This window comes from Pan paniscus, chromosome 12 (assembly GCF_029289425.2).
Source record: "Pan paniscus chromosome 12, NHGRI_mPanPan1-v2.0_pri, whole genome shotgun sequence".
In the NCBI taxonomy this organism is placed as follows: domain Eukaryota; kingdom Metazoa; phylum Chordata; class Mammalia; order Primates; family Hominidae; genus Pan; species Pan paniscus.
Genome location: NC_073261.2, coordinates 113,723,292 through 113,748,734, shown reverse-complemented (window position 1 = coordinate 113,748,734; position 25,443 = coordinate 113,723,292). Strand labels below are relative to the sequence as shown.

The 25,443-nt window shown below is 38.8% G+C and overlaps 1 long non-coding RNA gene across 4 annotated transcripts in view; it reads right to left on the bottom strand.

Moving 5' to 3' along the window:
* Positions 1–25,443, bottom strand: part of LOC100994577 (uncharacterized) — a 189,327-nt gene that overhangs the window by 38,285 nt on the left and 125,599 nt on the right. For 2 of the 4 annotated variants that reach the window (XR_008624420.2, XR_010109312.1), the window contains one exon: positions 7,552–8,987. The exons of 1 other annotated variant lie outside the window; for it this stretch is intronic. This is a non-coding gene — a long non-coding RNA (uncharacterized LOC100994577). Of the gene's footprint in view, positions 1–4,718; positions 5,460–7,551; positions 8,988–25,443 lie in introns of those variants that run through there. One more of the 4 variants, XR_010109313.1, reaches the window with a different exon arrangement.

Below are 25,443 nucleotides of genomic sequence, written 5' to 3'. Positions count from 1 at the left end.
CCATTCCCTATCTTCCTGAGGACAAGCAGAGCGAGGGAGCCGCTTTGGAAACACTCACGTCTCTAGATGATCATCCTAAGGAACATGACCATCACCTTCTACTGGGGGTAAAGGAAGTGAGGTTTTCGTTTTCAGGATGCCATTCCTCAGAAATCTTCATATCTGCTCTTTTGTTCCATAGCAGTGGGTGATTTAGTTCTGAGAGACAGGTGCTAAGAAGAAGAACAGACAGCGTGGGCTAGAATTTGGCCTCTGCCACCTACTACCTGTGTGATTAGAGGGCGTTTTCTCCTTTCTGGATCTCTGCTTCCTTATATGTTAGAATAGGCCTGCTAATCCCCAATTTATAGGATTGGCAAAGGGGTTGCACTGGAAATCATACACACACACTATTACACGTATGATATTATATAATAATGTATATACATTATGACAAGTTTAAGACAATAACTAGCAAGTAGTAATAGGATAGGGCTTTGCTTTGGTAGCTCTTAAGGTTACTGTGGTTGACCAGTGTAGATCCATAAGCTCATGGGCCTGACTGTCCCTCTGCCTGGGTAAGAGATCCTCTAAGTAAGTGGCTCTGTTCTATTAAGGACCTCAGTGTTCAGGGACACAGACAGGTGAAGGGACATGAGGAGGTCACAGACACTTCATTTTTCTAAAACTGCGCTTTAATCATTCTATTGTCCTGATGAAAACCTTTCACTTGCTCCTGATCACTTTCTGTATAAATTTCCACCTTCTCCTCAGAGTCTACAATGATAAGTGGGATGGGTTCTTGCTCAGTTCTAGCCTAGACCACAGGGAAGCCAGCCTTGATGGGTTAAGCACTCTTTCAAATGTAAACTTTTTATTGCCCTTGGCCCAGGACTATGCTTGTTTGTTTTAGGGCTGTTAGCTCAGTAGATTGTGAACCTTCCAGGATAGAGAGGTCAGTGCATTTCATCTCTGCATGTCCCAAACCTAATAGCTAGCCTGGAAAATATTTGTCCAATAGATAAATGATGGAATAACTTGGTTTTCAGCCCATAGCATCATACTTCTCATGGTGTGATCCTCAGACCACCTGCAGCAACACATCCTTGGGGAGCTTGTTAAAACTGGGAGGTTCTGAGCCTCACCCCAGACTCACAGCTTCTCTCGGGTGGGGCTCTGATATCTGCATTGCTAACAGACTCCTTGTTTCATTATAGTCACACTGATGTTGAGAATCATGACTGTAGCAGATAGAAGCAGACAAAGGCTGCAGAGGCAAACACTGGCAAGGAGCTGCAAACCTGATGGGTGAATGCGGGGAGAGTGGGCAGAGTCAGAACCAACTCACTGCAGAAGTTTTGAACTGATGGTCGTAATAGTCTAATAGACAATCATAATAATGACACCACATCATTAAGAAAAGTTTAAACTCATAGTCAATAATCTCTCTTCAGGAAAAAAGTAGTTACGTATAAATCCTTTTAGGAAGATTTCCACCCAAACCTGGAAAAGCTAGAATTGGAAAAGCTGAAAAATGAAAAATGAATTATTTGGAACATTAACTTCCACCAAAAAAAAAAAAGCTTACAGGTGAATTTAATAGGGAATAACTAAAACGCAGCATAGATACTAAGTTTATTTTAGGGACTTTGTTTTTTGCCATTGTCACTTTCACAAATTGACCTCATCAATGGAGCTGATATGGTTTGGCTGTGTCCCCAGCCAAATCTCGTCTTCAGTTGTACTCACCATAATCCTCACAGGTCCTGGGAGGGACCTGGTGAGAGATAATTGAATCGTGGGGGAAGTTTCCCCCATGTTGTTCTCCTGACAGTGAGTGAGTTCTCACAAGATCTGATGGTTTTATATGCATCTGGCATTTTTCCTGCTGGCACTCATACTCTCTCCTGAAGTCCTGTGAAGAGGTGCCTTCTGATATGATTGTAAGTTTCCTGAGGCCTTCCCAGCCATGTGGAACTGTGAGTCAATTAAACCTCTTTCCTTTATAAATTACCTATTCTATGGTGTTTCTTCATAGCAGCGTGAGAATGAACTAATGCAGGAGCCAAACAGAGGAAGAGTCCAGGAGAACCAAGCAACCTATGGATGGGAGTGCTTAGCTTACACTACACAGTACCATGAACAGACTCTGCAGGGAACTCAGAGGCTACAAGTTCTGGGTTCATATCTCACCTTCAGCTCTTCCTTATCCTGGGCCCCTGAGTATCTCTTGCACTCGAAAATGGCAAATGATATTTAAATCATGCAGTTTTATAAGAAGTATGTTTAGTAGTAGGTAAATGCCAGGTGCTTTACCTATATTATTATTATTAAAAAATGATTATTTCCTACATGACAAAACTGAGATTTGAAGAGCATAAGGATTTTCTCACGGATGTTAGCCAGCAAGTGTTGGAGTTCAACTTTGATTCCAGGTTTGTTTCCCTAATGTATGTACCAATGCCCGGCACCTAGTAGGATATTAATGAATTTAAATTCTTCTTTTCCCATTGCTAACAGGATTCTAAAGTATATTTTTAAAAAAATGCTTGGAGCATCTCAGCAGTCTTTCAAACCACGTTTTTGGCTATACCACAGAAACAGCTAGCATCTCTCTTTCTCTCCCAGATTCTCTCCATCTGGAAATATTATACAAGTCTTTTTCAGGGCACAGGTGACTGCCATGGTGGGAAGGGCCAGATGCTGAAAGAGTGACCTCAAAGGTGACCAGGATCAAAGTGGACATGGGCTTTGTAGATCAAAGGCATTGCCTCCCCCGTGGAGGGGCCCAGAGAGCCAAAGTCCGGGCAATCTGCAAGCCCAGGCTGTGGGATCGTCATGCTCCCGTTGGTTCATTTCCTAATTAGGCAGCCAAGTGCATCAGCTGAGACTTCTGGGTGGTCTGAGTGTGGCTCTCCAGTTGCTAACCATTGCTGGTGCTCTACCGGGGAGGTCTCTAGGCATGCAGAATGGTGGTTGGGCCCAGCCTCAGAGAGAAAGGTCTTACCATTCAGATGAGACAGTTAGCTCCCAGCCATGCAGTCATTATGATTTTAGAGACTTCTGTTGTCCTTAGAAGCCTGCTTTAAATTAGCTGTTAGTTTTATAATTCGGGCTTAAAGAGGTGTTCAGATCCCTAAGCCACTTTCACCTCATAGTGCTACTTTGCTGGCCTTAATAGACAGCATATCTTTGAAAGGTCTATACTGGCAGAACCATAGGATGACTCCCACACCAGAGCAGCATAAATGATAATTAAAGCTTCCGGTTACTGAGAACTTACTAACGGGATTTTACACGTCACTCTAATCCTCACAAAACTCCTGCTGGTGGGTATGATTATCCCCATGTTATAGATAATAAAACCAAGGCTCAGAAAGACAAAATCACTTTTACAAGAACACATAGCTCAGAAGGTCCGGTATTAAATCAGTCATTTGGATCCCAAGCTTATGTCTATTATCTTGTGCCACAATAATAATGCGTAGCAAACTACCACAAACCCTCAGTGCCAATTAACACTCAATGTTCATTTTTGCTTACTAGTCTACAGGGGAGGTGGGAAGTTCTGCTGATCTGGACCAGGCTCCACTGATTGGGACTCAGCTCATTCCTGTGTGTTTGGCCAGCTGCTAGGTTGGCTGGGGTCAGGGTTATCCTGGATGATTTCTGCTTGGATGATTTCTCCCTGCGCCACGTGGCTCTCAGCCTCCCACATGCCAGCCTGGGTTTGTTCTCTGGGAATGGCAGGGGTCCACGCACAAGAGCTTAGGCATATAGCCCTGGGTTTGGAATTGCCACCGTGTTATGTGTATCTCGTTCTATTGGCCAACACAAGGTGTAGATTCAAGCACAGAGAAATAGATTCCATTTGTAGTTGGGAGGTGCTCTAATGTCACACTTGCAAAGATGGTTGAATATAGAGGGGGCATTGATTGGTGCCCTTAACGAAATCATTTTATTACAAAAGCTGTGATCTTTTCACTATGCCAGTGTGCCACACATGTAGAATACTGGAGAGTTGTGTACATTCATTTCTTGTAAAGAAGCTAGAATTTCAATAATGCCTTTCTTTTGGTTTAAGTAGCACATATATCTAAGTTCAAAGATATATAATAAAATTCTGATCTAATTAATTTAAATTATAATTGACACCTAATGAGAAATGGAAGAAAATAAAGTGTACTATTCCCTAGTCATGGTGTTTTAGAATTACAGAGCGAGACCTCTCAGCTCACAGAAGCACTGCCATGGTTTCTCACTGATTTTAACAGAAAATGCAAAGTCCTCTGCTTAGTACTTTAGAATGTTACCCATCTCACCCTTGTCTTCTCTCCCATCCTGTCTCATAGCAGGTCCACCCTTCACCTCAGCTTCCTTCCTCCAGCCATAAAAAGTGGTTTGTTTTCCCCCATATTGCCTCAATCTCTCATGGTCTCTATGTCTGTGCACATGCTGTTCCTTTTGTTTGAGATGTCCTTCCTGTTGTCTTTCTTGGCTAACTCCTACTCATCCTTTATAGCTTGAGGGCACCCTTCTCTGAGCATGACACCTGAGTTTGAGCTGCCTCACCCATCACAGTACTCTTTACACTGTGCCGCCTCACACCTGCTTGAACCCTCTAGACAGTGAGTTCCTTGGGGGCATGGATGAGTTTCCTGTCTATGTTCCCAGTGCCTCCCCACTCACAGTCGGTGACAAGTAGTTATTTGTCAAATAAATGGAAAAGTGATCCACATACCTTGAATATTATTTATCTTTTTATTATATTTTGAGTTTTAGGGTACATGTGCACAATGTGCAAGTTTGTTACATATGTATACATGTGCCATGTTGGTGTGCTGCACCCATTAACTCGTCATTTAACATTAGGTGTAACACCGCATGTTCTCACTCATAGGTGGGAATTGAACAATGAGAACACATGGACACAGGAAGGGGAACATCACACACTGGGGCCTGTTGTGGGGTGGGGCGGGGGAGGGATAGCATTAGGAGATATACCTAATATTATTTATTTTTTGAGGAAATAACTTTTATAAATAAATGGTTTTAATTTCACAACTCCTCATGCAATTTATGCAATAAAAATGATATTTTTACCTTAGTTGTTATTTTCCTAAATTGTTCTTTCATGTCATGGGTTTTACGGGCCTTTCTTGGGCCCTTTACACTTGTTCAGTTGGCTGGTTAGCCATCAAGGCCGAATGGAGACACCTATTCATGAAACAAAGCCTCAGTCATTCTGTGGGACATCTTTATGAGCCGTTCCCAGAGTCGCCTTCCAGCCCCAGCTTCATCCTCTTTGTCCCATCTCCCGGGTCTTTCTGAACACTTGGATATTGGCCTTTCATTCCAGAACAGACAGCACTGAACAGGTCATGTAGTTTAAAAAATGAGGGGGAGTACTGGCATTTCAGTAAATAGTTCCATCCTGGAGGGTTTACTGATAAAGTGGTGTGGCATGAAGGATGTCAAGGCTACAAGGAAGAAAAACAAGTGAATCAGTACTGAATTTTCAAGTAATTCATGTATATGTCTATGTAGATTTATGCACACATATTGTCTAAGTATAGCATGTATATATGCATGTTCACATGTCTGTGTATTTAACATATAAATATATATTGAAATGTGTGCATTTATTGCTCTAGCTTTTTATACATATGCATATATGTATATCTCTGTATATATGCATGCATCTGAACATGTGCATCTCTGTATACATATGTGTATATTTGATTTGTGTATTACATACATGTCATGCATTATGCATGCACAGCTCTGATTACCTTTCTACATAAAGGCATAGCAAGGCTCATTCAAATGTATGCATGCACATAAATATATTCATAAATAGGTAACACTTTATATGTAAATGTAGTGATCTCTGTGTATATATGTGTGATGTAGCCATTTCTGATTATTCATATGAGCAAGTATGCATAAATGTTTTTCTACATATGCAGAAATAGAGACATAAGCACTTGCATGTAGCCTTATCAAGCCTTAGCTTTAAAATATATAACATGGATATTTTTGTAGAGGGAACATAATAAGGAGCAAATTTGAGACATCTTTTTTTATTTTCAAGCATGTCTGGGAAAGTCTTTGCATATAGTAGGCACCCATGAATATCCCTGTTGATTATCTCTTTCAAAATGAACAGGATTTGTGTAGGTAATCTAGGTGCTCAAATAAGCAAACTGAAAATTTCATTGGGTCTCTGAAGACTTGGGTCCTGTCCTGCTCCGCCACTGACCACAGTGTACTTGTCAATTTACATTGCTTCTGCTTGGGTTCTGTTTCTTCCTCTTTAACATGAGAATGCTGTATGAAACAGTTCTCAGATTCTTTGTCGGTGGTAACATGCTTTGCCTTTTTATATTTGGCAGTCCTTAACTGGACACCCAGACTCAGCTCTGCAACATTTTCAGAACTAGAGTTGCATGGACAATGAGAGAAGAACTCCGAAGATTAATTTATTTTGAAGACTCCTATTTGAGATTAGTGATTTCTTGAACAACTTCTCCTCTTCCCACATACATTGATCTCTTCAACTGCAATTCATGAGGTTCATGATGAAGAGAAGTCTCAAAAGAATCAACTACAGACATTCACTAACCCCCCATTATTGCCCAAGTCTGTGCTGTTGGAGGGGATGCAGATGCAAAGTCAGAAGCAGAGAGGGGAATTCCATTCCCATTTTGTCCATTACTAGCTCCTTCCTTTTGAAAGTCACTTGTCTTTTCCCCATATGTAAGAGAAAGATAATAGTACTGCTCTACCTACCCCGAGTCTTGTTACTAGAATCAAATGAGATCATTTATAAGCTTGGTAAAATGCAAAGTGATTTTGCTGAAATGATAAAAGAAAACTCAACTGACGTCTACTGTTTAGATTTATCAAATGTACCAGTAAGGCAAGGCAAACACTTGAGCAGTCACTAATACAGCAATAAATCTCACACACACGTGACTCCACTAGCAATCTTCTGAGGTAGGGCAGAGGCATTGGAGGGGAGAGAACTTGGTAGAAACCGTGGTCTGGTAAGGCTTCCCAAGGAAGCAGGGGTTGATCTGAGCATTGAGACATGGAAACTTCTATCTATAGTGAAAAGATGTTACAATAACCCCAAAGAAAGGAACCCCCAGGCACAGGGACAGACTGTTCATGCAGACATCTAGAGTGAGTTTATCAGACACGCCACTGCAGGAGCCTCTGGCAGGTGCTGGGCTAGACTAGGATATGTTAATGTTGGGTCCATGAATCTCCCAAGAAATCTGTGGCTGGAATTCAGTCGTTTGTAACCATGGATGAAAAAAATTCCATCTTTGTTTTCACTAGCCTCCAACTGAAATTCAGCATGCCCTTTACTTTGGAATGTAGGCAACAAACCAGAATTGCATTTGCAGTACCTGTAAAATCAATAGCTATCACATATTTTATATTCTGTTACAGTTGTTGTAGAGATCTCAAAATATTATTTACATTCATCACAACTGCAAAATTATATTTATTAAATCACTGTTAGATTTTTAAAAATGTAATGTGTTAAAGAAACACACATAGTACTATGTCATACCTTTATTTTAATATACATAAGAGTAATCCAATAGAATTTTTTCCTTTAAAATTCCTGGTTTTGTTTTACACATTTAAAATATTCTCAGAATGGCTTCATAGGCTTTGCCACAGTGTCAAAGGAGCTCCTGGAATGGAAAAGCTAAGAAACCCTGGGTAGCATAAAGGAGAGATATTATCCAAGGTGGCTGACGATGAGCTGACCCACAAGACCAACTTATGTTCAGATTGTGAAGTTGGAGCTGAGTGTTATGTAACAGATATAAGGAGAGAGGTGAAAATGTTGTGGGAAGAGTAGTCAGGGTAGCAGAAGTCAGAAGTTAGAATTGGGAATGGGTGGAAAGAGTATCACCATCAATTTAGATTTGCACTTGTTCAGGATGAGGTTATTAGCAGTGAACACATGGATTAGAAAAGCTTAAAGGGCTTTATAAGATTTTAGTAGCCATGATATCAATACTGATAGCCAACTTAACTGAGCATTTATGTACCAGGCACTAATGTTCAGAATCTTACATGGGTAAACTCAGTGAACTCTAATGACTCCATATAGCTCATGTTTAAGAAAATGAAGTTCAAAGAGGTTAATTAACTTTGCCACAGTCAAGCAAATGGTAAAGCTAGGGTTTACACCCAGGGAGTTCAAATACACTGGGAGTGATTACAAATTAAGAAAGTTTCCTCCAATGCTGATCCTTTAGGTAGGCAAAAGACAGAGGCATTCCTAGAAGGCTGGAGCCCATTTCTAATGGCAGTAAGGTCCCCCAACCTGACTTCCCAACTTCACATATTAATACCAATGAAAGTGCTGGAAGCCATGTCTTGATTAATCCCTTATAAAGGGAAAGAAGTTGGAACCAAGCATGGGATTACTAAAGGTCACCACATTGCCACTTGTTGAGGGTAGCAGTGCCGGCAGAGCCTCTGGGCTGATTTGTTCTATGTGTTTTAAAGTCTTTCCTTGCCAGGGCCACTTTCTACCATTGTATTGACTGTATTCTTGAGTCACTGTAAGGTGGATCTCAGAGCAGCCCAGGTGACTTAGAGAGTTCTTATTGGAATTGACCAACAAGAAGCCTCATTAAAGCTGGGGGTAAGGTGAGAGATGAGGTTCTGTGGGTAACAGAAATCAGAGGGCAATTACCTTGTAATTATTTTTGAAACAAACATAACAGCAACAACAAAATAACATTGGGATTAGGGCACATATTTCAAATTCAGCACAGTCACCTCATCTCATCTGTTTTCCACTTGAAGTTTAAGAGACTGACCTCCTCATGAGAAGGACGCTACTGAGATCTCACCAACCCTTGTTACCTCCGAAAGTAAGTCAGTATATGGTAGACTTTATCCTTAGAAGGCTTTTCCACATACGAATCCATCTTTCTCTCATGTAGCATCCTCTTCAGCACTTGTGTTGGCATCTGATAAAATAATTTTAAATAATTTAAAAATATGAGTCCTTACAAATATCCCCTCTCCCTGCCAACACATACATGTAGTCACACACAAACATACTTTTTAGTTATTAATATTGTATTATTCTGTTCTCAAGCTGCTAATAAAGACATATATGAGACTGGGTAATTTATAAAAAAAATAGGTTTAATGGACTCAAAGTTCCACGTGGCTTGGGAGGCCTCACAATCATGGCAGAAGGTGAAAGGCACATCTTACATGGCGGCAGGCAAGAGAGAATAAAAGCCAAGCGAAAGGGGAAATCCCTTATAAAACCAACAAACCTCATGAGACTTATTCACTACCCCAAGAACAGTATGGAGGAAACTGCCCCCATGATTCAATTATCTCCCACCAGCTCCCTCTCACAACACATGGGAATTATGGGAATTAAAATTCAAAATGAGATTTGGGTGGGGACACAGCCAAAACATATCATTCTGACCCTAACCCCCCCAAAAAACTCATGTTCTCACATTTCTAATCCATTCATGACTTCCCAACAGTCCGCGGAAGTCTTAATTTACTTCAGCATTAACTCAAAGGTCCGTAGTCCAAAGTCTCATCTGAGACAAGGCAAGTCCCTCCTGCCTATGAGCTTGTAAAATCAAAAGCGTATTAGTTACTTCCTAGATACAATGGGGGTACAGGCATTGGATAAACACACTCATTTCAAATGGGAGAAATTGGCCAGAATGAAGGGCTAAAGGTCCCACACAAGTCTGAAATCCAGTAGGGCAGTCAAATCTTAAAGCTCCAAAATAATCTCCTTTGACTCCATGTCTCACATCCAGGTCACAATATTGCAAAAGGTGAGTTCCCATGGTCTTGGGCAGCTCTGCCCATATGGCTTTGCAGGGTACAGTACAGCACCCATCTCGGCTGATTTCATGGGCTGGCATTGAGTGTTTGCAGCTTTTCCAGGTGCACAGTGCAGGCTGTCAATGGATCTACCATTCTGGGGTCTAGAGGATGGTGGCCCTCTTCTCACAGCTCCATTAGGCAGTGCCCCAGTGGGGACGCTGTGTGGGGTCTCCAATCCCACATTTCCCTTCTGCACTGCTCTAGCAGAGGTTCTCCATGAGGGCTCTTCACCTGCAGCAAACTTCTGCCTGGGCATTCAGGCATTTCTGTACAACCTCTGAAATCTAGGTGGAAGTTCCCAAACCTCAATTCTTGGCTTCTGTGCACCCACAGGCTCAACACCACATGGGAGCTGCCAAGGCTTGGGGCTTGCACCCTCTGAAGCCACAGCCTGAGCTGTACTTTGGCTCCTTGTAGCCATGGCTAGAGTGGCTGGGACACAGGACACCAAATCCCTAGGCTGCACACAGCAGGTGGGCCCTAGGCCCTGCCCACAAAACAATTTTTTCCTCCTAGGACTCTGGGCCTGTGATGGGAAGGGCTGCTGTGAAGAAGCCCTCTGACATGCCCTGGAGACATTTTCCCTATTGTCTTGGCGATTAGCATTTAGTTCCTCATTAATCATGCAAATTTTTGCAGCCAGCTTGAATTTCTCCTCAGAAAATGGGTTTTTCTTTCCTATTACATTGTTAGGCTGCAAAATTTCCAAACTTTTATGCTCTGTTTCCCTTTTAAACTGAATGCTTTTTAACAGCACTCAAGTCACCTCTTGAATGCTTTGCTGCTTAGAAATTTCTTCTGCCAGATGCCCTAAATCATCTCCCTCAAGTTCAAAGTTCCACAGATCTTTAGGGTGGGAGCAAAATGCCACCAGTCTGTTTGCTAAAACATAGCAAGAGTCACCATTTCTCCCATTCCCAGCAAGTTCCTCATCTCCATCTGAGCCCACCTCAGCCTGGATTTCATTGTCCATATCATTATCAGCATTTTGGTCAAAGCCATTCAACAAGTCTCTAGGAAGTTCTAAACTTCCCAACATTTTCCTTTCTTCCTCTGAGCCCGCCAAGTCTCTAGGAAGTTCCAAACGTTCCCACATTTTTCTGTCTTCTCTTCTGAGCCCTCCAAACTGTCTCAACCTCTATCCGTTACCCAGTTCCAAAGTTGCTTCCACATTTTTGGGTATCTTTACAGCAGTGCCACCAGTAGCAATTTAGTGTGTTAGTCTGTCACACGCTGCTAATAAGGACATACCTGAGACTGGGTAATGTATAAAGAAAAATAGGTTTAATCGAATCACAGTCCCATGTGGCTGGGAAGGCCTCACAATCATGGTGGAAGGCAAAAGGTACATCTTACCTGGGGACAAGCAAGAGAGGATGAAAGCCAAGCAAAAGGGGAAATCCCTTATAAGACCAATAGATAACTTGAGACCCCCATGATTCAATTATCTCCCACCAGGTCCTTCCCACAACATGTGGGAATTATGGGAAGTACAGTTCAAGATGATATTGGGGTGGGGACACAGCAAAACCATATCAAATATTGTAGTTATTTTAGGTCTTACTTGATCAAACACAAAAGTCTAATGTTAGTTCAATTTTTGTGTAATTCAGTCTCAAAAATTACTGTCTTTTGGTTTCTCAACTTGGGCTTCATTTTGAGAAAAATTATACTTTATTATCATTACTCCTCTTCTCTAATGGGATAGGATATGGGTTATATTGGGTTCTTTTTCTCTGGCCATGTTCTCTGTCATTTCATTTAATCTTCATAATGGCAATATGGGTAGAAATTCTTATTCCAGTTTTACAGATGAGGAAAATGGAATTCAAAAAGACTAAGAGACTTGCATGAGAGCATACTTCCAAGTAAGTGTGAAAGCTAGGCTTCCAATTCTGGTTAATATATCTCAAAGCATATAAGGCTTACACTACTATACCCTATCTACCTCTCACATAATTTACCACATTATTGTGTAATGCTTACTCATTTGCACCTCCTACAAGTTTTTAGTATCCTACTATGCAGAGAATATAATGTATTTACCTTTGAGTTCCTTGTGTCTAACAGAATGCTTTATTAACAGTGAACATTTAGTGAATAAATGAATGAATAAATTAATACTAGTAAGTATGACCAGTTTATTCTGCTGAATGACGTACATACTAAAACAATTAGAAACCTATTACCGTCTTAGATCCACTCACCCAAATAAGGCATGTAGGGCTGCATATATGGCTAGCTGGAACCATAGGCAATGATGGGGTGGTTGGAGTCTGTTATTCTCTGTCTTGAGGCAAGCCAGGTGATTCATCACATGGGGTGGGAGAGGATTGTTGGAAAAGGGATCTGAGAGGAAGTTAGGGTCAAAGAGAGGATGTGGAAGTTGAACCATGGTTCACACAAGAACCGGGAACAAATCCAAAGGAAAAGGAGTTCCAAAAGAAAAGAATTTATTTCTCTCTCCTTAGAATTCCATTCCATTGTATGAGCAATGTTTGGAGAAAGGACAGAAGAGAGAAAGGGAAACAGAAAGACAATATTTTCCTAAGTTGTTCTTTGTTAGGCGCCGTAATGGAGTGGAATGAGACCTGGATATGGCGTCAGAGAGACTGGGACTCAAGAACTGTGCTCTGACATTTATTAGCTGTGGGCAAATAACTTAACATGTTTAAATCTTCATTTCTCATCTGTAAAATATGGTTGATACTATCCAACTTAAAAATCACAGTGCAAATTAAATGAGATAATCGTTGTGAAAATGTCTAGCATGGTGTCAGCCACGTATTAAATGTTCCGAGAGTGTTTACATAGATGACTAAGAAAAGCTTTAGTCTTCCTAAATATTTTCCAGGAAAGACTATCATGATGGGAACTGTTGGACAGGCAAGTCAGTAAATAGCAAGAAGGACTTGACCTTCTGTGTCTCCGGGATCCCACAGTTGCATAGACTTGGTGAGAGACTAGTATGAAACAAATGTGTACTAGAAATATATTTTCTAAGCAAGCTCTCTTCCTGAGGAGCTGGGGAAGAGATTAAATCCTTTTCTGCCTGCATTCAACATGGATCTCCTGAATGGTGGTTGGCTACCAAGCACTGTCTTGGACCTGGACAGACAAAGATGCAAAGACAGTGCTCCAGTTCTCTAAGGAATTGTGGTCTGTGGAATCAGAAGGATATTTAGTGAGTGTTTTTCTATGTTGGGGAGGACTGCTATATTGATTAAATTATGCATTCAGACACAAGTCACAGTTTTTGAGCTCCTTCATTGTTGTTATTTTTACACACACATTTTCCAATTTAATTCTCACTAAAATGCCTCATGTTGTCATATCCATCTCTGCATTAGATGACAAGATGAAAACACAGAAACTAGGCATTGGTTTTAAGTTATTAAATTATAGGAGAAATGATCCAATTTAAAAATCAATGTTTTATATGTAAAGGGCAATCATGAAAAATATCCACACAAAATCTTGGAAAATATTAATATAATTATTCAGTGTATTTAGAGAAATGAGTAAGTTTTTCCTAACTGCTCTCACTGCAAACCCCAAAATGCAAAAAACAAAGTTAGAGGCAAATACTTTATATTGGATTGATACTAGGGGATGAATGTGAACCTCAACAATAACACTTCAATAAGTGGTATTTTACATTAAGCAGTTTTTCTTTTGAAAATATCTATTTTGACTTGACACCAAGTTTAAACTGATTTCATATTCAATACCTCTCTTTATACACCATAGATTCCTCACTTTTGACATCTTTAGTTTGATACTTTTTTTAATTAACTTATTTTTTCTATTATTATACTTCAAGTTTTAGGGTACATGTGCACAACGTGCAGGTTTGTTACATATGTATACATGTGCCATGTTGGTGTGCTGCACCAATTCACTCGTCATTTAGCATTAGGTATATCTCCTAATGCTATCCCTCCCCCCCTCCCCCCTCCCCACAACAGTCCCTGGTGTGTGATGTTCCCCTTCCTGTGTCCATGTGTTCTCTTTGTTCAGTTCCCACCTATGAGAACATGCGGTGTTTGGTTTTTTGTCCTTGTGATAGTTTGCTGAGAATGATGGTTTCCAGCTTCTTCCATGTCCCTACAAAGGACATTAACTCATCCTTTTTTATGGCTGCATAGTATTCCATGGTGTATATGTGCCACATTTTCTTAATCCAGTCTATCATTGTTGGACATTTGGGTTGGTTCCAAGTCTTTGCTATTGTAAATAGTGCCATAATAAACATACATATGCGTGTGTCTTTATAGCAGCATGATTTATAATCCTTTGAGTATATACCCAGTAATGGGATGGCTGGGTCAAATGGTATTTCTAGTTCTAGATCCCTGAAGAATCGCCACACCGACTTCCACAATGATTGAACTAGTTTGCAGTCCCACCAACAGTGTAAAAGTGTTCCTGTTTCTCCACATCCTCTCCAGCACCTGTTGTTTCCTGACTTTTTAATGATCACCATTCTAACTGGTGTGAGATGGTATCTCATTGTGGTTTTGATTTGCATTTATCTGATGGCCAGTGATGATGAGCATTTTTTCATGTGTTTTTTGGCTGCATGAATGTCTTCTTTTGAGAAGTGTCTGTTCATATCCTTTGCCCACTTTTTGATGGGGTTGTTTGTTTTTTTTCTTGTAAATTTATCTGAGTTCATTGTAGATTCTGGATATTAGCCCTTTGTCAGATGAGTAGGTTGCAAAAATTTTCTCCTATTCTGTAGGTTGCCTGTTCACTCTCATGGTGGTTATTTTAAGCACGTATTCAGGATCACAAATGTTCTAGTTTTTAAGATCTTTTATGATGAGGATCATTTCATTGTTGTTGTCTTGATGTATAGTGACATTGCCAGTTAAAAAATTTGGGTCTTACAACCTTCCTTTCAAATCTTTGCAGATTTTTAAAATATTGTATGCTCATTTCTAATATTGCTGAAGAGTTATCTAAAGTCAGCACAATTTAATTTCCTTTATTAGTAATCCTAGTCTAGAAACTGTTTTCTGGAAAAAAGAAACTTCTTTATACTTGAAGTTTGCTAACTTCAATCAAAATATGCTTTTTTCTGTTTAATTTTTTTCCTGTAATACTATGTATATTAGTTTTTGCTGCAATACTACAGTAAACTCCAACAATATCGTACAAGAACCAAAAGCATTGATATCTGATGAGCTCATAGGTTTCTGACTTTCCTGAGAGTCAGCTGAACTCTGCTGTTCATCTCCCTGCTCATCTCCCACCTCCAGGCTGGGTCCTGTGCTTCATGTGTCTTCATTCCGGAGCGCAGGGTGAAGTGGCCTTGATACCTGGAGTATGTCTTTCTCACCAAATAGTTAGAAGTTCAAAACGGTGAATAAAAACATGTGATGCTTCTGTAGACTTTGGAATGGAATAGGTTACTATCATTTCTGCCTATATTCAAGGCAAATGCTATGATGAGCTTCAAAGTCAGCAGGAGAGGGGACACATTCCTAGCCTATGGTGACGGGTGGGAGTGTGGTGGGATGGGAGTCAGTCTTCCTTTAGCTCAGTGAGCCTTTTATTATATATTTAGATTTCCCTCCCATGTGCTCTATTATCTTTTTCAGACCACAGTTAACAAGACGTTGAATCTTTATAGACTATTTTTTATACCTTCCTTTTTATTCCCCAATTTTTTTATATTTATCTTTTTATTTCCCTTCTCTGCCATTTTCAGGACTGAAGAAGTACAAACTAGATGATTAAACAGACAAAATTAAGAGATAGAAGTATTGACATGTAGGAGGCAAATTTATCATTATTTTCTGATGGAAAATTATCAATCTAGAAATCCAAAAAAGGTCAACTGAAATTGCTTTATAAAGCTTTGGTAATTGTAAATTTCCTGGCCACAAAATATTTACAAATTAATAACTTTCACATATGACAATAATTACATAGTAAATGTGAAAGAATTCCTGATTATAACAATATTAAAGATAGGACATAATTTGATACTAGCTTAAATACACATATTTACAACCTATATGAACAAAATTATAAAACTCTTTAGAGAGATACAAAACAAAATTTAAATACATTGTATTGAATGGAAAAAAATCTCAATACCATGAAGGTGCCAGTTATCTCTAAATTAATCTTCATATTCAATGTAGTGGCATCATAAATTTTAGTGAAATAGCAAAAAAAATTTCAATTCCTCTCAAAGAATAAGCTAATTAAAGTGCTCAAAACATTTTTGGAAAAGTAAGAATAATGAAGGAAGATTTGCTCCATCAAATGTGTACACTTAAGATAATGCCATTACAATGAAGAGACCTTGATGTTGAGATGGAAGCTCGTCAACTCAGTGAAACAAAACCCATAATTCTTATATCTGCATGTGTGTGATGAGACTGAAGGAGTCATAAAGGTGATACTTGAAATAATGAGAAATCTTGCTTAGTCAGTAAATATTTTTAGGGAAAATAACTTGGGGGAGGCATGGAAAAAGAATAGGTTCTCATCCTTGATTCACTTCTAATATACATAATAAATTCAAAATTTAATTAAGTTTACTAAAAAAAAATTCTATAAACCCACTAGAAGAAAATATTGAAAACATTATCATTAAGGTTTGGAAGAGATTTCTAAATTTCCTACAAAACCCAGAAAGTATAAAAACAAGGTATCATAGATTTTAGTATATTGCAATTCAAACTTCTGAATAACAGAAAACACCATAATTGTAGTTAAAGTAAAAGAGGTTTGATAAAATCTTAGTCACATATATGACATCATGTGTAAAAGCTGTTATAAAATGATAAGTAAAAAGGAAATTAACATTGCAATTAAAAAAGATGAAAGATTTCAGTTGGCAATTTATAAAAGAAGAAAATACAAATGGCCACTAACATTTAAAAACACTCAGTTTCATTAACATATTTTTAAAAAGTTACAGCTTTAATAGAAAATGAACTGGCATAAACAGGTTGGGGAACAAACATGGCAGACATAGTTGTAACAGAGACCAAAGGCCTTATGGCCTGAAAGCCTAAAATACTTACTGTCTGGCCCTTTACAGTAACAGTTTGCTTAGGTTTTCCCCTAGAAGAAAACCTAGGCAATACCATTCAGGACATAGGCATGGGCAAGGACTTCATGACTAAAACACAAAAAGCAATGGCAACAAAAGCCAAAATTGACAAATGGGATCTAATTAAACTAAAGAGCTTCTGCACAGCAAAAGAAACTACCATCACAGTGAATAGGCGACCTATAGAATGGGAGAAAATTTTTGTAATCTATTCATCTGACAAAGAGCTAATATCCAGAATCTACAAAGAACTTAAACAAATTTACAAGAAAAAAACAAACAACCCCATCAAAAAGTGGGTAAAGGATATGAACAGACACTTCTCAAAAGAAGACATTTATGCAGCCAACACACATATGAAAAAAAGCTCATCATCACTGGTCATTAGAGAAATGCAAATCAAAACCACAATGAGATACCATCTCATGCCAGTTAGAATGGCGATCATTAAAAAGTCAGGAAACAACAGATGCTGGAGAGGATGTGGAGAAATAGGAACACTTTTACACTGTTGGTGGGAGTGTAAATTAGTTCAACCATTGTGGAAGACAGTGTGGCAACTCCTCAAGGGTCTAGAACTAGAAATGCCATTTGACCCAGCAATCTCATTGCTAGGTATATACCCAAAGGATTACAAATCATTCTACTATAAAGACACATGTACATGTATGTTTATTGTGGCACTATTCACAATAGCAAAGACTTGGAGCCAACCCATCAATGCCCATCAATGATACACTGGATAAAGAAAATGGGCACATATATACCATGGAATACTATGCAGCCGTAAAAATGGATGAGTTCATGTCCTTTGCAGAAACATGGATGATGCTGGAAACCATTATTCTCAGCAAACGAACACAAGAACATAAAAGCAAACACTGCATGTTCTCATTCATAAGTGGGAGTTGAACAAGGAGAACACATGGACACAGGGACACCGGGGCCTGTTAGGGGGTGGGGGGCTAGGGGAGGGATAGCATTAGCAAAAATACCTAATGTAGATGATGGGTTGATGGGTGCAGCAAACCACCATGGCACGTGTATACCTATGTAACATGGCTGCCTGTTCTGCACATGTATCCCATAACTTAAAGTATAATAAAAAAACTTTTTTTAAATGTGTATTTTTTTTTTTTTACCAATACTTGAGTCCCTCCACTTAACCGACAATATAGCAGACTATTCTTGAGTAGGATGGTACTCTTCTCTTCCACCAGCTAAACTGACATTTACCAATTTAGTCATGTTTGTTCCCCAACCTGTTTATACTATTTCCTTTTTTTTTTTTTTTTGTGATGGAGTCGCACTCTGTCACCTGGGCTGGAGTGCAGTGGAGCAATCTCGGCTCACTGCAACCTCTGCCTCCCGGGTTCAAGAGATTCTCCTTCCTCAGCCTCCCAAGTAGCTGGGGCTACAGATGCCTGTCACCACGTCCAGCTAATTTTTTGTATTTTTAGTGGGGAAGGGTTTTCACCATGTTGGCCAGGCTGGTCTCGAACTCCTGACCTCGTGATTGGCCCGCTTTGGCCTCCCAAAGTGCTGGGATTACAGGAGTGAGCCACCGCGCCCAGTCTATTTTCTATTTCAATTATTTAATTTAATTTCATATATTTAAAACAAGTGAATGCAAAATACAGACCATGCTTCTGTGAAGTTGAATGCTTTGGAGAGTTTCTGAATGTGTGAATAAATTTTTAAAAAATATTGAACTAGACATGTGAAAGACAACTATAAAAATGTAGAATAGAATAAAAGAAAGCATTTAGATCCTGAAGTATTCTGTACAAAAATCACTCCACAAGTGCTTTGAAGTTCCTGTATTCTGTAAAGAAATTAAAATTGAAAATGACGGAGAATTAATTACAATTCTTTTCTAGGCCACAAGGAAAATAGTAATTGGACAAAAGTTTTGAAAGGTCCTTGAGCTACATCTAAAGACTGGCCTACCGCAAGTTTAATAGCAAATGTGTGAAGGCTTAGCTGGTGGGAAAAACTTCATGGTGTCTATATATGTCATACTAGAAAGAATGTTTTGGTCTAATTAACCTATTCAAACATTTACAAAAAATTGGAGTCATTTTTCAATGGAGAAATCTTTTTTTTTTCTTGAAATGGAGTCTTACACTGTTGCACAGGCTGTATTTAGTGCAGAGGCATGATCTCAGTTCACTGCAACCTCCGCCTCCTGGGTTCAAGCTATTCTCCTGCCTCAGCCTCCAGAGTAGCTGGGATTAGAGGCACATACCACCATGCCCAGCTAATTTTTGTCTTTTTAGTGGAGACGGGGTTTCACCATGTTGGCCAGGCTGGTCTTGAACTCCTGACCTCAAGTGATGCACCTGCCTCAGCCTCCCAAAATGTTGGGATTGCAGGCGTGAGCCACCACATCCGGCTGAGAACTCTTGATGAAAGAAAAACTCTACGACTAGATAAAACAGGTTTAAATTACAAATTATCATCTGCAAGAAGAATGGCATACCAAATAGAGCAAAAAACCCCGGGAAACCAAAATTCCAAAGAAGAATATTTCATACAAAAAATAGGTTAAAACTCATAAGTTGTCATTTCTTGATTTTAGTAAATTAAAGAATCCTACCTCTTTTAAAATTTAACATTAAATCATGTATCATTATCAGTTCACTGATGCTGTAAAAATCAGCCAAGAGGGATTCAGAATGTTAAAGGAACGTTTTTTGTTTACTTTTATAGATTTATACATTAAACTTATCTGAACAACTTCCTATCTCAATTATGCTGAACCTAAAAAGGAAGATGTAGAGGCCATGTTTTCGCCAGTTTCTGCAGTTCTAGAATGCTCAGTGAAATGCTACTCAAAAGAGATTTTTGTTGTTTTAGAAAACATAGGAAACATGTCACGGCTGTAAGCCCAGCAGTTTGGGAGGCCAAGGCAGGCGGATCAAAAGGTCAGGAGTTTGAGACCAGCCTGGCCAACATAGTGAAACCCTGTCTCAACTAAAAATACATCCTCATTTATTTGATGTGATGTGGTGGCAAGCGCCTGTAGTCCCAGCTACTCAGGAGGCTGAGGCAGGAGAATCGCTTGAACCGGGGAGGCAGAGGTTGCAGTGAGACAAAATCTCACCACTGCACTCCGGTTTGGGCAACAGAGCAAGACTTCTTCTCAAAAAAGAAAAAAAGACAATAAAACATAGGAAACATAAATATGTGTCTTGAAAAATCATTTAAAGTTATCAACTTTGCTGATATTTTTTACAATGCAGCATTGGCATGGAATGCATTTTCTAGTATGTCTGTAACCATGACTTCAAGAAACTGTGGTCTGAAGTTGACTCTGCTGCAGAAAACTCTGAACTATGAGACAAAATAAAGGACATAATTTGTTAACGGACCTCAAACCAAATGGATTATTTATTGCCTGTTTCTACCTCTGGAATATAAGAGCTCCAAAAGACAGAATTTTATGTGTCTCCTTCACTCTGGTGTCTAGATTCCTATTTAGTCCATTGTTAGTATCAAATATTTGTTCAATAACTGAGAAAGACATTAAAATATCTGATGTCTGAGGTCCTGGCAGTAATATTATTCTATGGGATTATTGTTGTATACTAGGAAGAGCATACCGTGGAATTGGAATAGGAATTCCTACTCTGTACTTTCTTGTTGTGTGATCTTGGTTATTTTGCCCATGGACTTCAACTTTCTCATCTGTTAAACAAGAATGAGACATTTTAGGCTTGTTGATTAGATTAATTGAAATAATATGTGTGATTTAACTAGTATATAGAAAGTTATTAATAAATGGTAGAGATGGTGACCATCATGATGATGATGGTAGTGGTGGTAATGGTGCTATTGCAGGTGTAGGAATCTAAACATTCACTGAGTGTCGTTGGTGAGCAGGGTACTTTTCTAGTCTTCAGACAGCACTTCCATGCTCAGAAAAGGCCACACTCTCAGAGAGGAATTGCTCAGCCCAGAAACAGTTCTTCAGTGGGTCACATTGCAGAAGCACTGCTTTGGCGAGCCTAACAAAGGGGTCATTATTCTCATCCACAGACAGCGCCAAGAAGGTGCTGGGTGGTCTAGAATACAGGAGACAGATAATGTAATGACTCCATTCATCAAAAGTTGAGCATGCACACCAGCTGCCCGCCAGCTGGAAAATGAGGCTCCTCTCCCTTCTGAGGATAATTTACTTCTGCTGGAGAGACTCAGCAATACCCTTCACCTTAAGGGACCAACTGAATTCCAATAGTGTCATGTAACATCATGCTGACCCAGCAATGGGACTCAAAGGGAAAGCAAAATAAAACAACCAAACCAAGGGAAAATAGCAGTTACTCCTCATGTTAGAAAAAAAAAAAAAAAGAACAAACAAGTAACACTGCCCCTTCCATAAATTTGATATATTTTTATTTTGTGAGTAGTTGATAGTCTATAAATGAAATTCTATTTCTTTTCTTTGGCCATTAGGAAATATAATGTTAAATTTTGGTCCTCATCTAACCAGAGTACAAGAGACTAGCGCATGCATTTCTTTATGGAGGACTTCTACTACTTTTAGTGTTTTCCCACTTTTCAACTTTAATATAGCCCATGACCCACAATTATTAACTTCAAATTTTTATTTTGGATTTAATGAGACCCTGATTTAACACCTAATGTGTCATAAAACCAATAGCTATGTCTCTCAATTGAACTTAAAAACAATATCTTCTTCTTACGTTTTTTCTGCAAGTTGAAAAATTGAGTTTTTTCATTCAATTTATTAAATGTTTTCTAAATTCCAATCAATGGCAAGCATATTGTAAGTGAATTATCACATGTAATCTTCATGACAACTCGTTATGTGGGCTCTATTTTTTTTTTACATATTCAGATGATGTTCCTGAGACTTAGAGATGTTAAGTAATTAGTCAACTTCCCATAGTTTGAAACTGATGGATCCAGAATTTGAACCAGGGTCTGTCTGAAACCAGAGTCTAAGTCCTGAAACATTTTGTTGAATAACTCCTGTTTCTGCCTAAACTTATTTGTTATTTAGTGATAGGCAAAGCTGAATAGGTCTGTGCATAATCAAATTCCAGGTAAAACACATCTGGAGTTTGTAAGGCTTTATGAGCTAGCCAATGTTATTTGTTGATTTGAAAAGAAAGCTTTAACTCCTCCTTCTGAAAGAACATGTGCCTGCTCACACATAAAAAACACAAAGCAGTTCAGGAATTGGGTGTTGCAGTCCCCAAGGTAAAATAAAAACTACAATAGAACATGAAGAAGCAATGTCATGGAAATAATGAAGGCTTTTTGGCATGGTTTTCTTGCAAGGAGGAAATGATTCATGAGACAGAAATAAGGAAGTGGAAGAAACGAGATTTCACTCTTGGAAAGTAATAGAGGATGAAAATGACCTGTGAGGAGGAAAAAGTTAAATGCAAAAGCTCTGAGCTTAGAATTGTAGAAAGAAAGAAACTCTGAAGAGTAACTTTTAGGATATGTTAACTATGTTTGTATCTGACTCTTTTTCCAGGAGTAGGCTCCTTTCTGCTCATAATATTTTATGGTCTAGGAAGAAAGATTCTCTGCACCCCAACATGGAAATAACCCCATTAATTAGGAGAAATTCAATCTTTCAGGAAAGGAATCATCTGTTTTAGTTAGTTTCCATAAACATGGATATCTGACCACTGTTTTTGCCATTAGTATAGTCAGGTTTTTATATAAACTCATACTAAGTCATTAATGTCTTATTATTTCCAATACTTCCCTGTGGGACATCTCTAACCACCAGCCCACAGGAATGATGCCCTCCTGGACGCCATTAGGACTGTTTCTGTATGTCTGCTGCTGATATTTTGGAGGCTGGTCATCCCCTTGTGAGTTGGTCCAGGCTTTGCATCACTTCCATTTTTCTACTTGATCCATGACACCTCCAAATAACCCTGGTGCTAATCACAGGAAACCAGTTACTGAATCCCTTTGACCTTATTCCAATGGCAAGTAGTCAACGAAAAAAAATCAATGGTGCTTGCATCCCTTAGGTAATACTATCACACTGACACTAAAAGGGTTTCTCACCAAACTGAAAGAGCTTTGAAGAAGAAAAGATTTTTAATTGGAAAATATTTTTAATAGTAGAAACTGAGATTGAGGTCATGGAATTAAGAAAAGAGGGTTTGCCTGAAAAATGGCAGATTGGCCAAGACATCTATAAGGAAAATGCGACCAATTTGTGAGGCAAAAATCCTAGTGTGAGATAGACTAACATGTAGTACATTTTAAAATAATGATCAGGCTACAAATTATGGGAGACCCATTAAGGGTAGGAAGCGAGAGAGAGACAGAGAGTGAGAATAAAAAGGAGCAGGAGGAATAACAAGGAGGAGGAGAACATCCCAGAGAAAGTCAGAGAGCTCAGTTTCCTAAGCAATTAGAAAAGGAGGATGCCTGTGTATTTTTTAGTAGCCAGCTAGAGTGTTATCTGCCAACCAGTCTATGTTATAACTACATCTGTTTATCCATTTAACAAACTGATCATGGACCAGTATGCTTAAAGACAGGGCCACCAGTGCTGACTTTATTACCTTTCTACAGGCCAACTAATATGAAGACATTTAGTTACTAGTATGTCTCACCTATCTGCATTCTACATAGCAGTCAAGTGTCAAAGGGGAAGCCACAGTAGCCATAGAGACATTGAGCATCAAAAGTCAGAATAAACTACTAATTAGATACGGAGATGGCAGAGCAAGCATTTATGGCAAGTATTGGTAAGGTAAGTAACAGGTCCAAAAAGAATTGTCCCAGCCTTCCACAGGCTTGTCTATCCCCCTACATAGCTGTTTCATGAACTTGATGACTACCCACTTTCCCTTCAATGTGCGTAAGAGTCATCTGAGGATCCTGTTGACAAACAGATTTTATATCATACAAGAATCAGTAGTATTCCTATACACCAAAACCAGCCAATGTGACAGCCAAATGAAGAATGTGATCCCATTCACAATTGCCACAAAAAATAAGATATTTGAGAATACAGCTAACAGGGAGGTGAAATATATCTACAATGAGAATTACAAAATGGTGCTCACAGAAATCAGAGATAACACAAATGGAAAAACATTCCATGTTTATGAATAGGAAGAATCAATATCATTAATGTGGCCATACTGCCCAAAGCAACGTACAGATTCAGTGTTATTCCTACCAAACTACCAATGACATTCTTCACAGAACTAGAAGAAACTATTTTAAAATTCACATGGAACCAAAAGAGAGCCTAAATAGCCAAGGCAATCCTAAGCAAATAAATAAATAAATAAATAAATAAATAAATAAATAAATAAACAAATAAATAAGAAATAAAAGTCCAAGGCTGGAGGTATCCTGCTACCTGACTTCAAGCTATACTACAGGACTACAGTAACCAAAATAGAATTGGTACTAGTACAAAAACAGATACATAGACCAATGGAACAGAATAGAGAGCCCGGAAGTAATGCCACACCACACACATACAACCATCTGATCTTTGACAAAGTTGACAAAAACAAGCAATGGGGAAAGGACTCCTTATTCAATAAATGGTGCTGAGAAAACTGGCTAGCCATATGCAGAAGACTGAAACTGAACTCCTTTCTTACACAATACCCAAAAATCAACTCAAGATAGATTTAAGACTAAAATGTAAAACTCAAAACTATGAAAGCCCTGTAAGATAACCTAGGAAACATCATTCTGGACATAGGAACTGTCGAAGATTTCATGATGAAAATGCCAAAAGCAATCACAACAAAAGTAAAAATTAATAAATGGGATCTAATTAAACTCTTTAATAAAACTCTTTAAGCTTCTGCACTGGAAAAGAAACTATCAACTATCTGTGTCAACCTACTGAATGGGAGAAAATATTTGAAAACTATGCATTTGACAAAGGGCTAATATCCAGCATCTATAAAAAACTTAAAAGAAATTTACAAGAAAAAAACAACCCCATTAAAAAGTGGACAAAGGACATTAACAGACGCTTTTCTAAAGAAGCCATACATGTGACCAACGAGCATACAATAAAAAGCTTAGCATCACTGATCATTAGAGAAATGCAAATAAAACCCTCAAAGATACACCCTCTCACATCAGTCAGAATGGATGCTATCAAAAAGTAGAAAAATAACAGATTCCGGCAAAGTTGTGGGGAAAAGGGGACGCTTATACATGGTTGGCGGGAGTGTACATTAGTTCAACCATTGTGGGAAAGCACTGTGGTGATTTCTTAAAAAGCTGAAAACAGAAACACCATTTGACCCAGTAATACCATTACTGGGTATATACCCAAAGGAATATAAGTCATTCTACCATAAAGACACACACACACACACACACACACACACACACACACACACACACACGTTCATTGCAGCACTATTTACAATAGCAAAGATATGTAATCAACCTAAATACCCATCAATGGTAGACTGGATAAAGAAAATGTGGTACATATA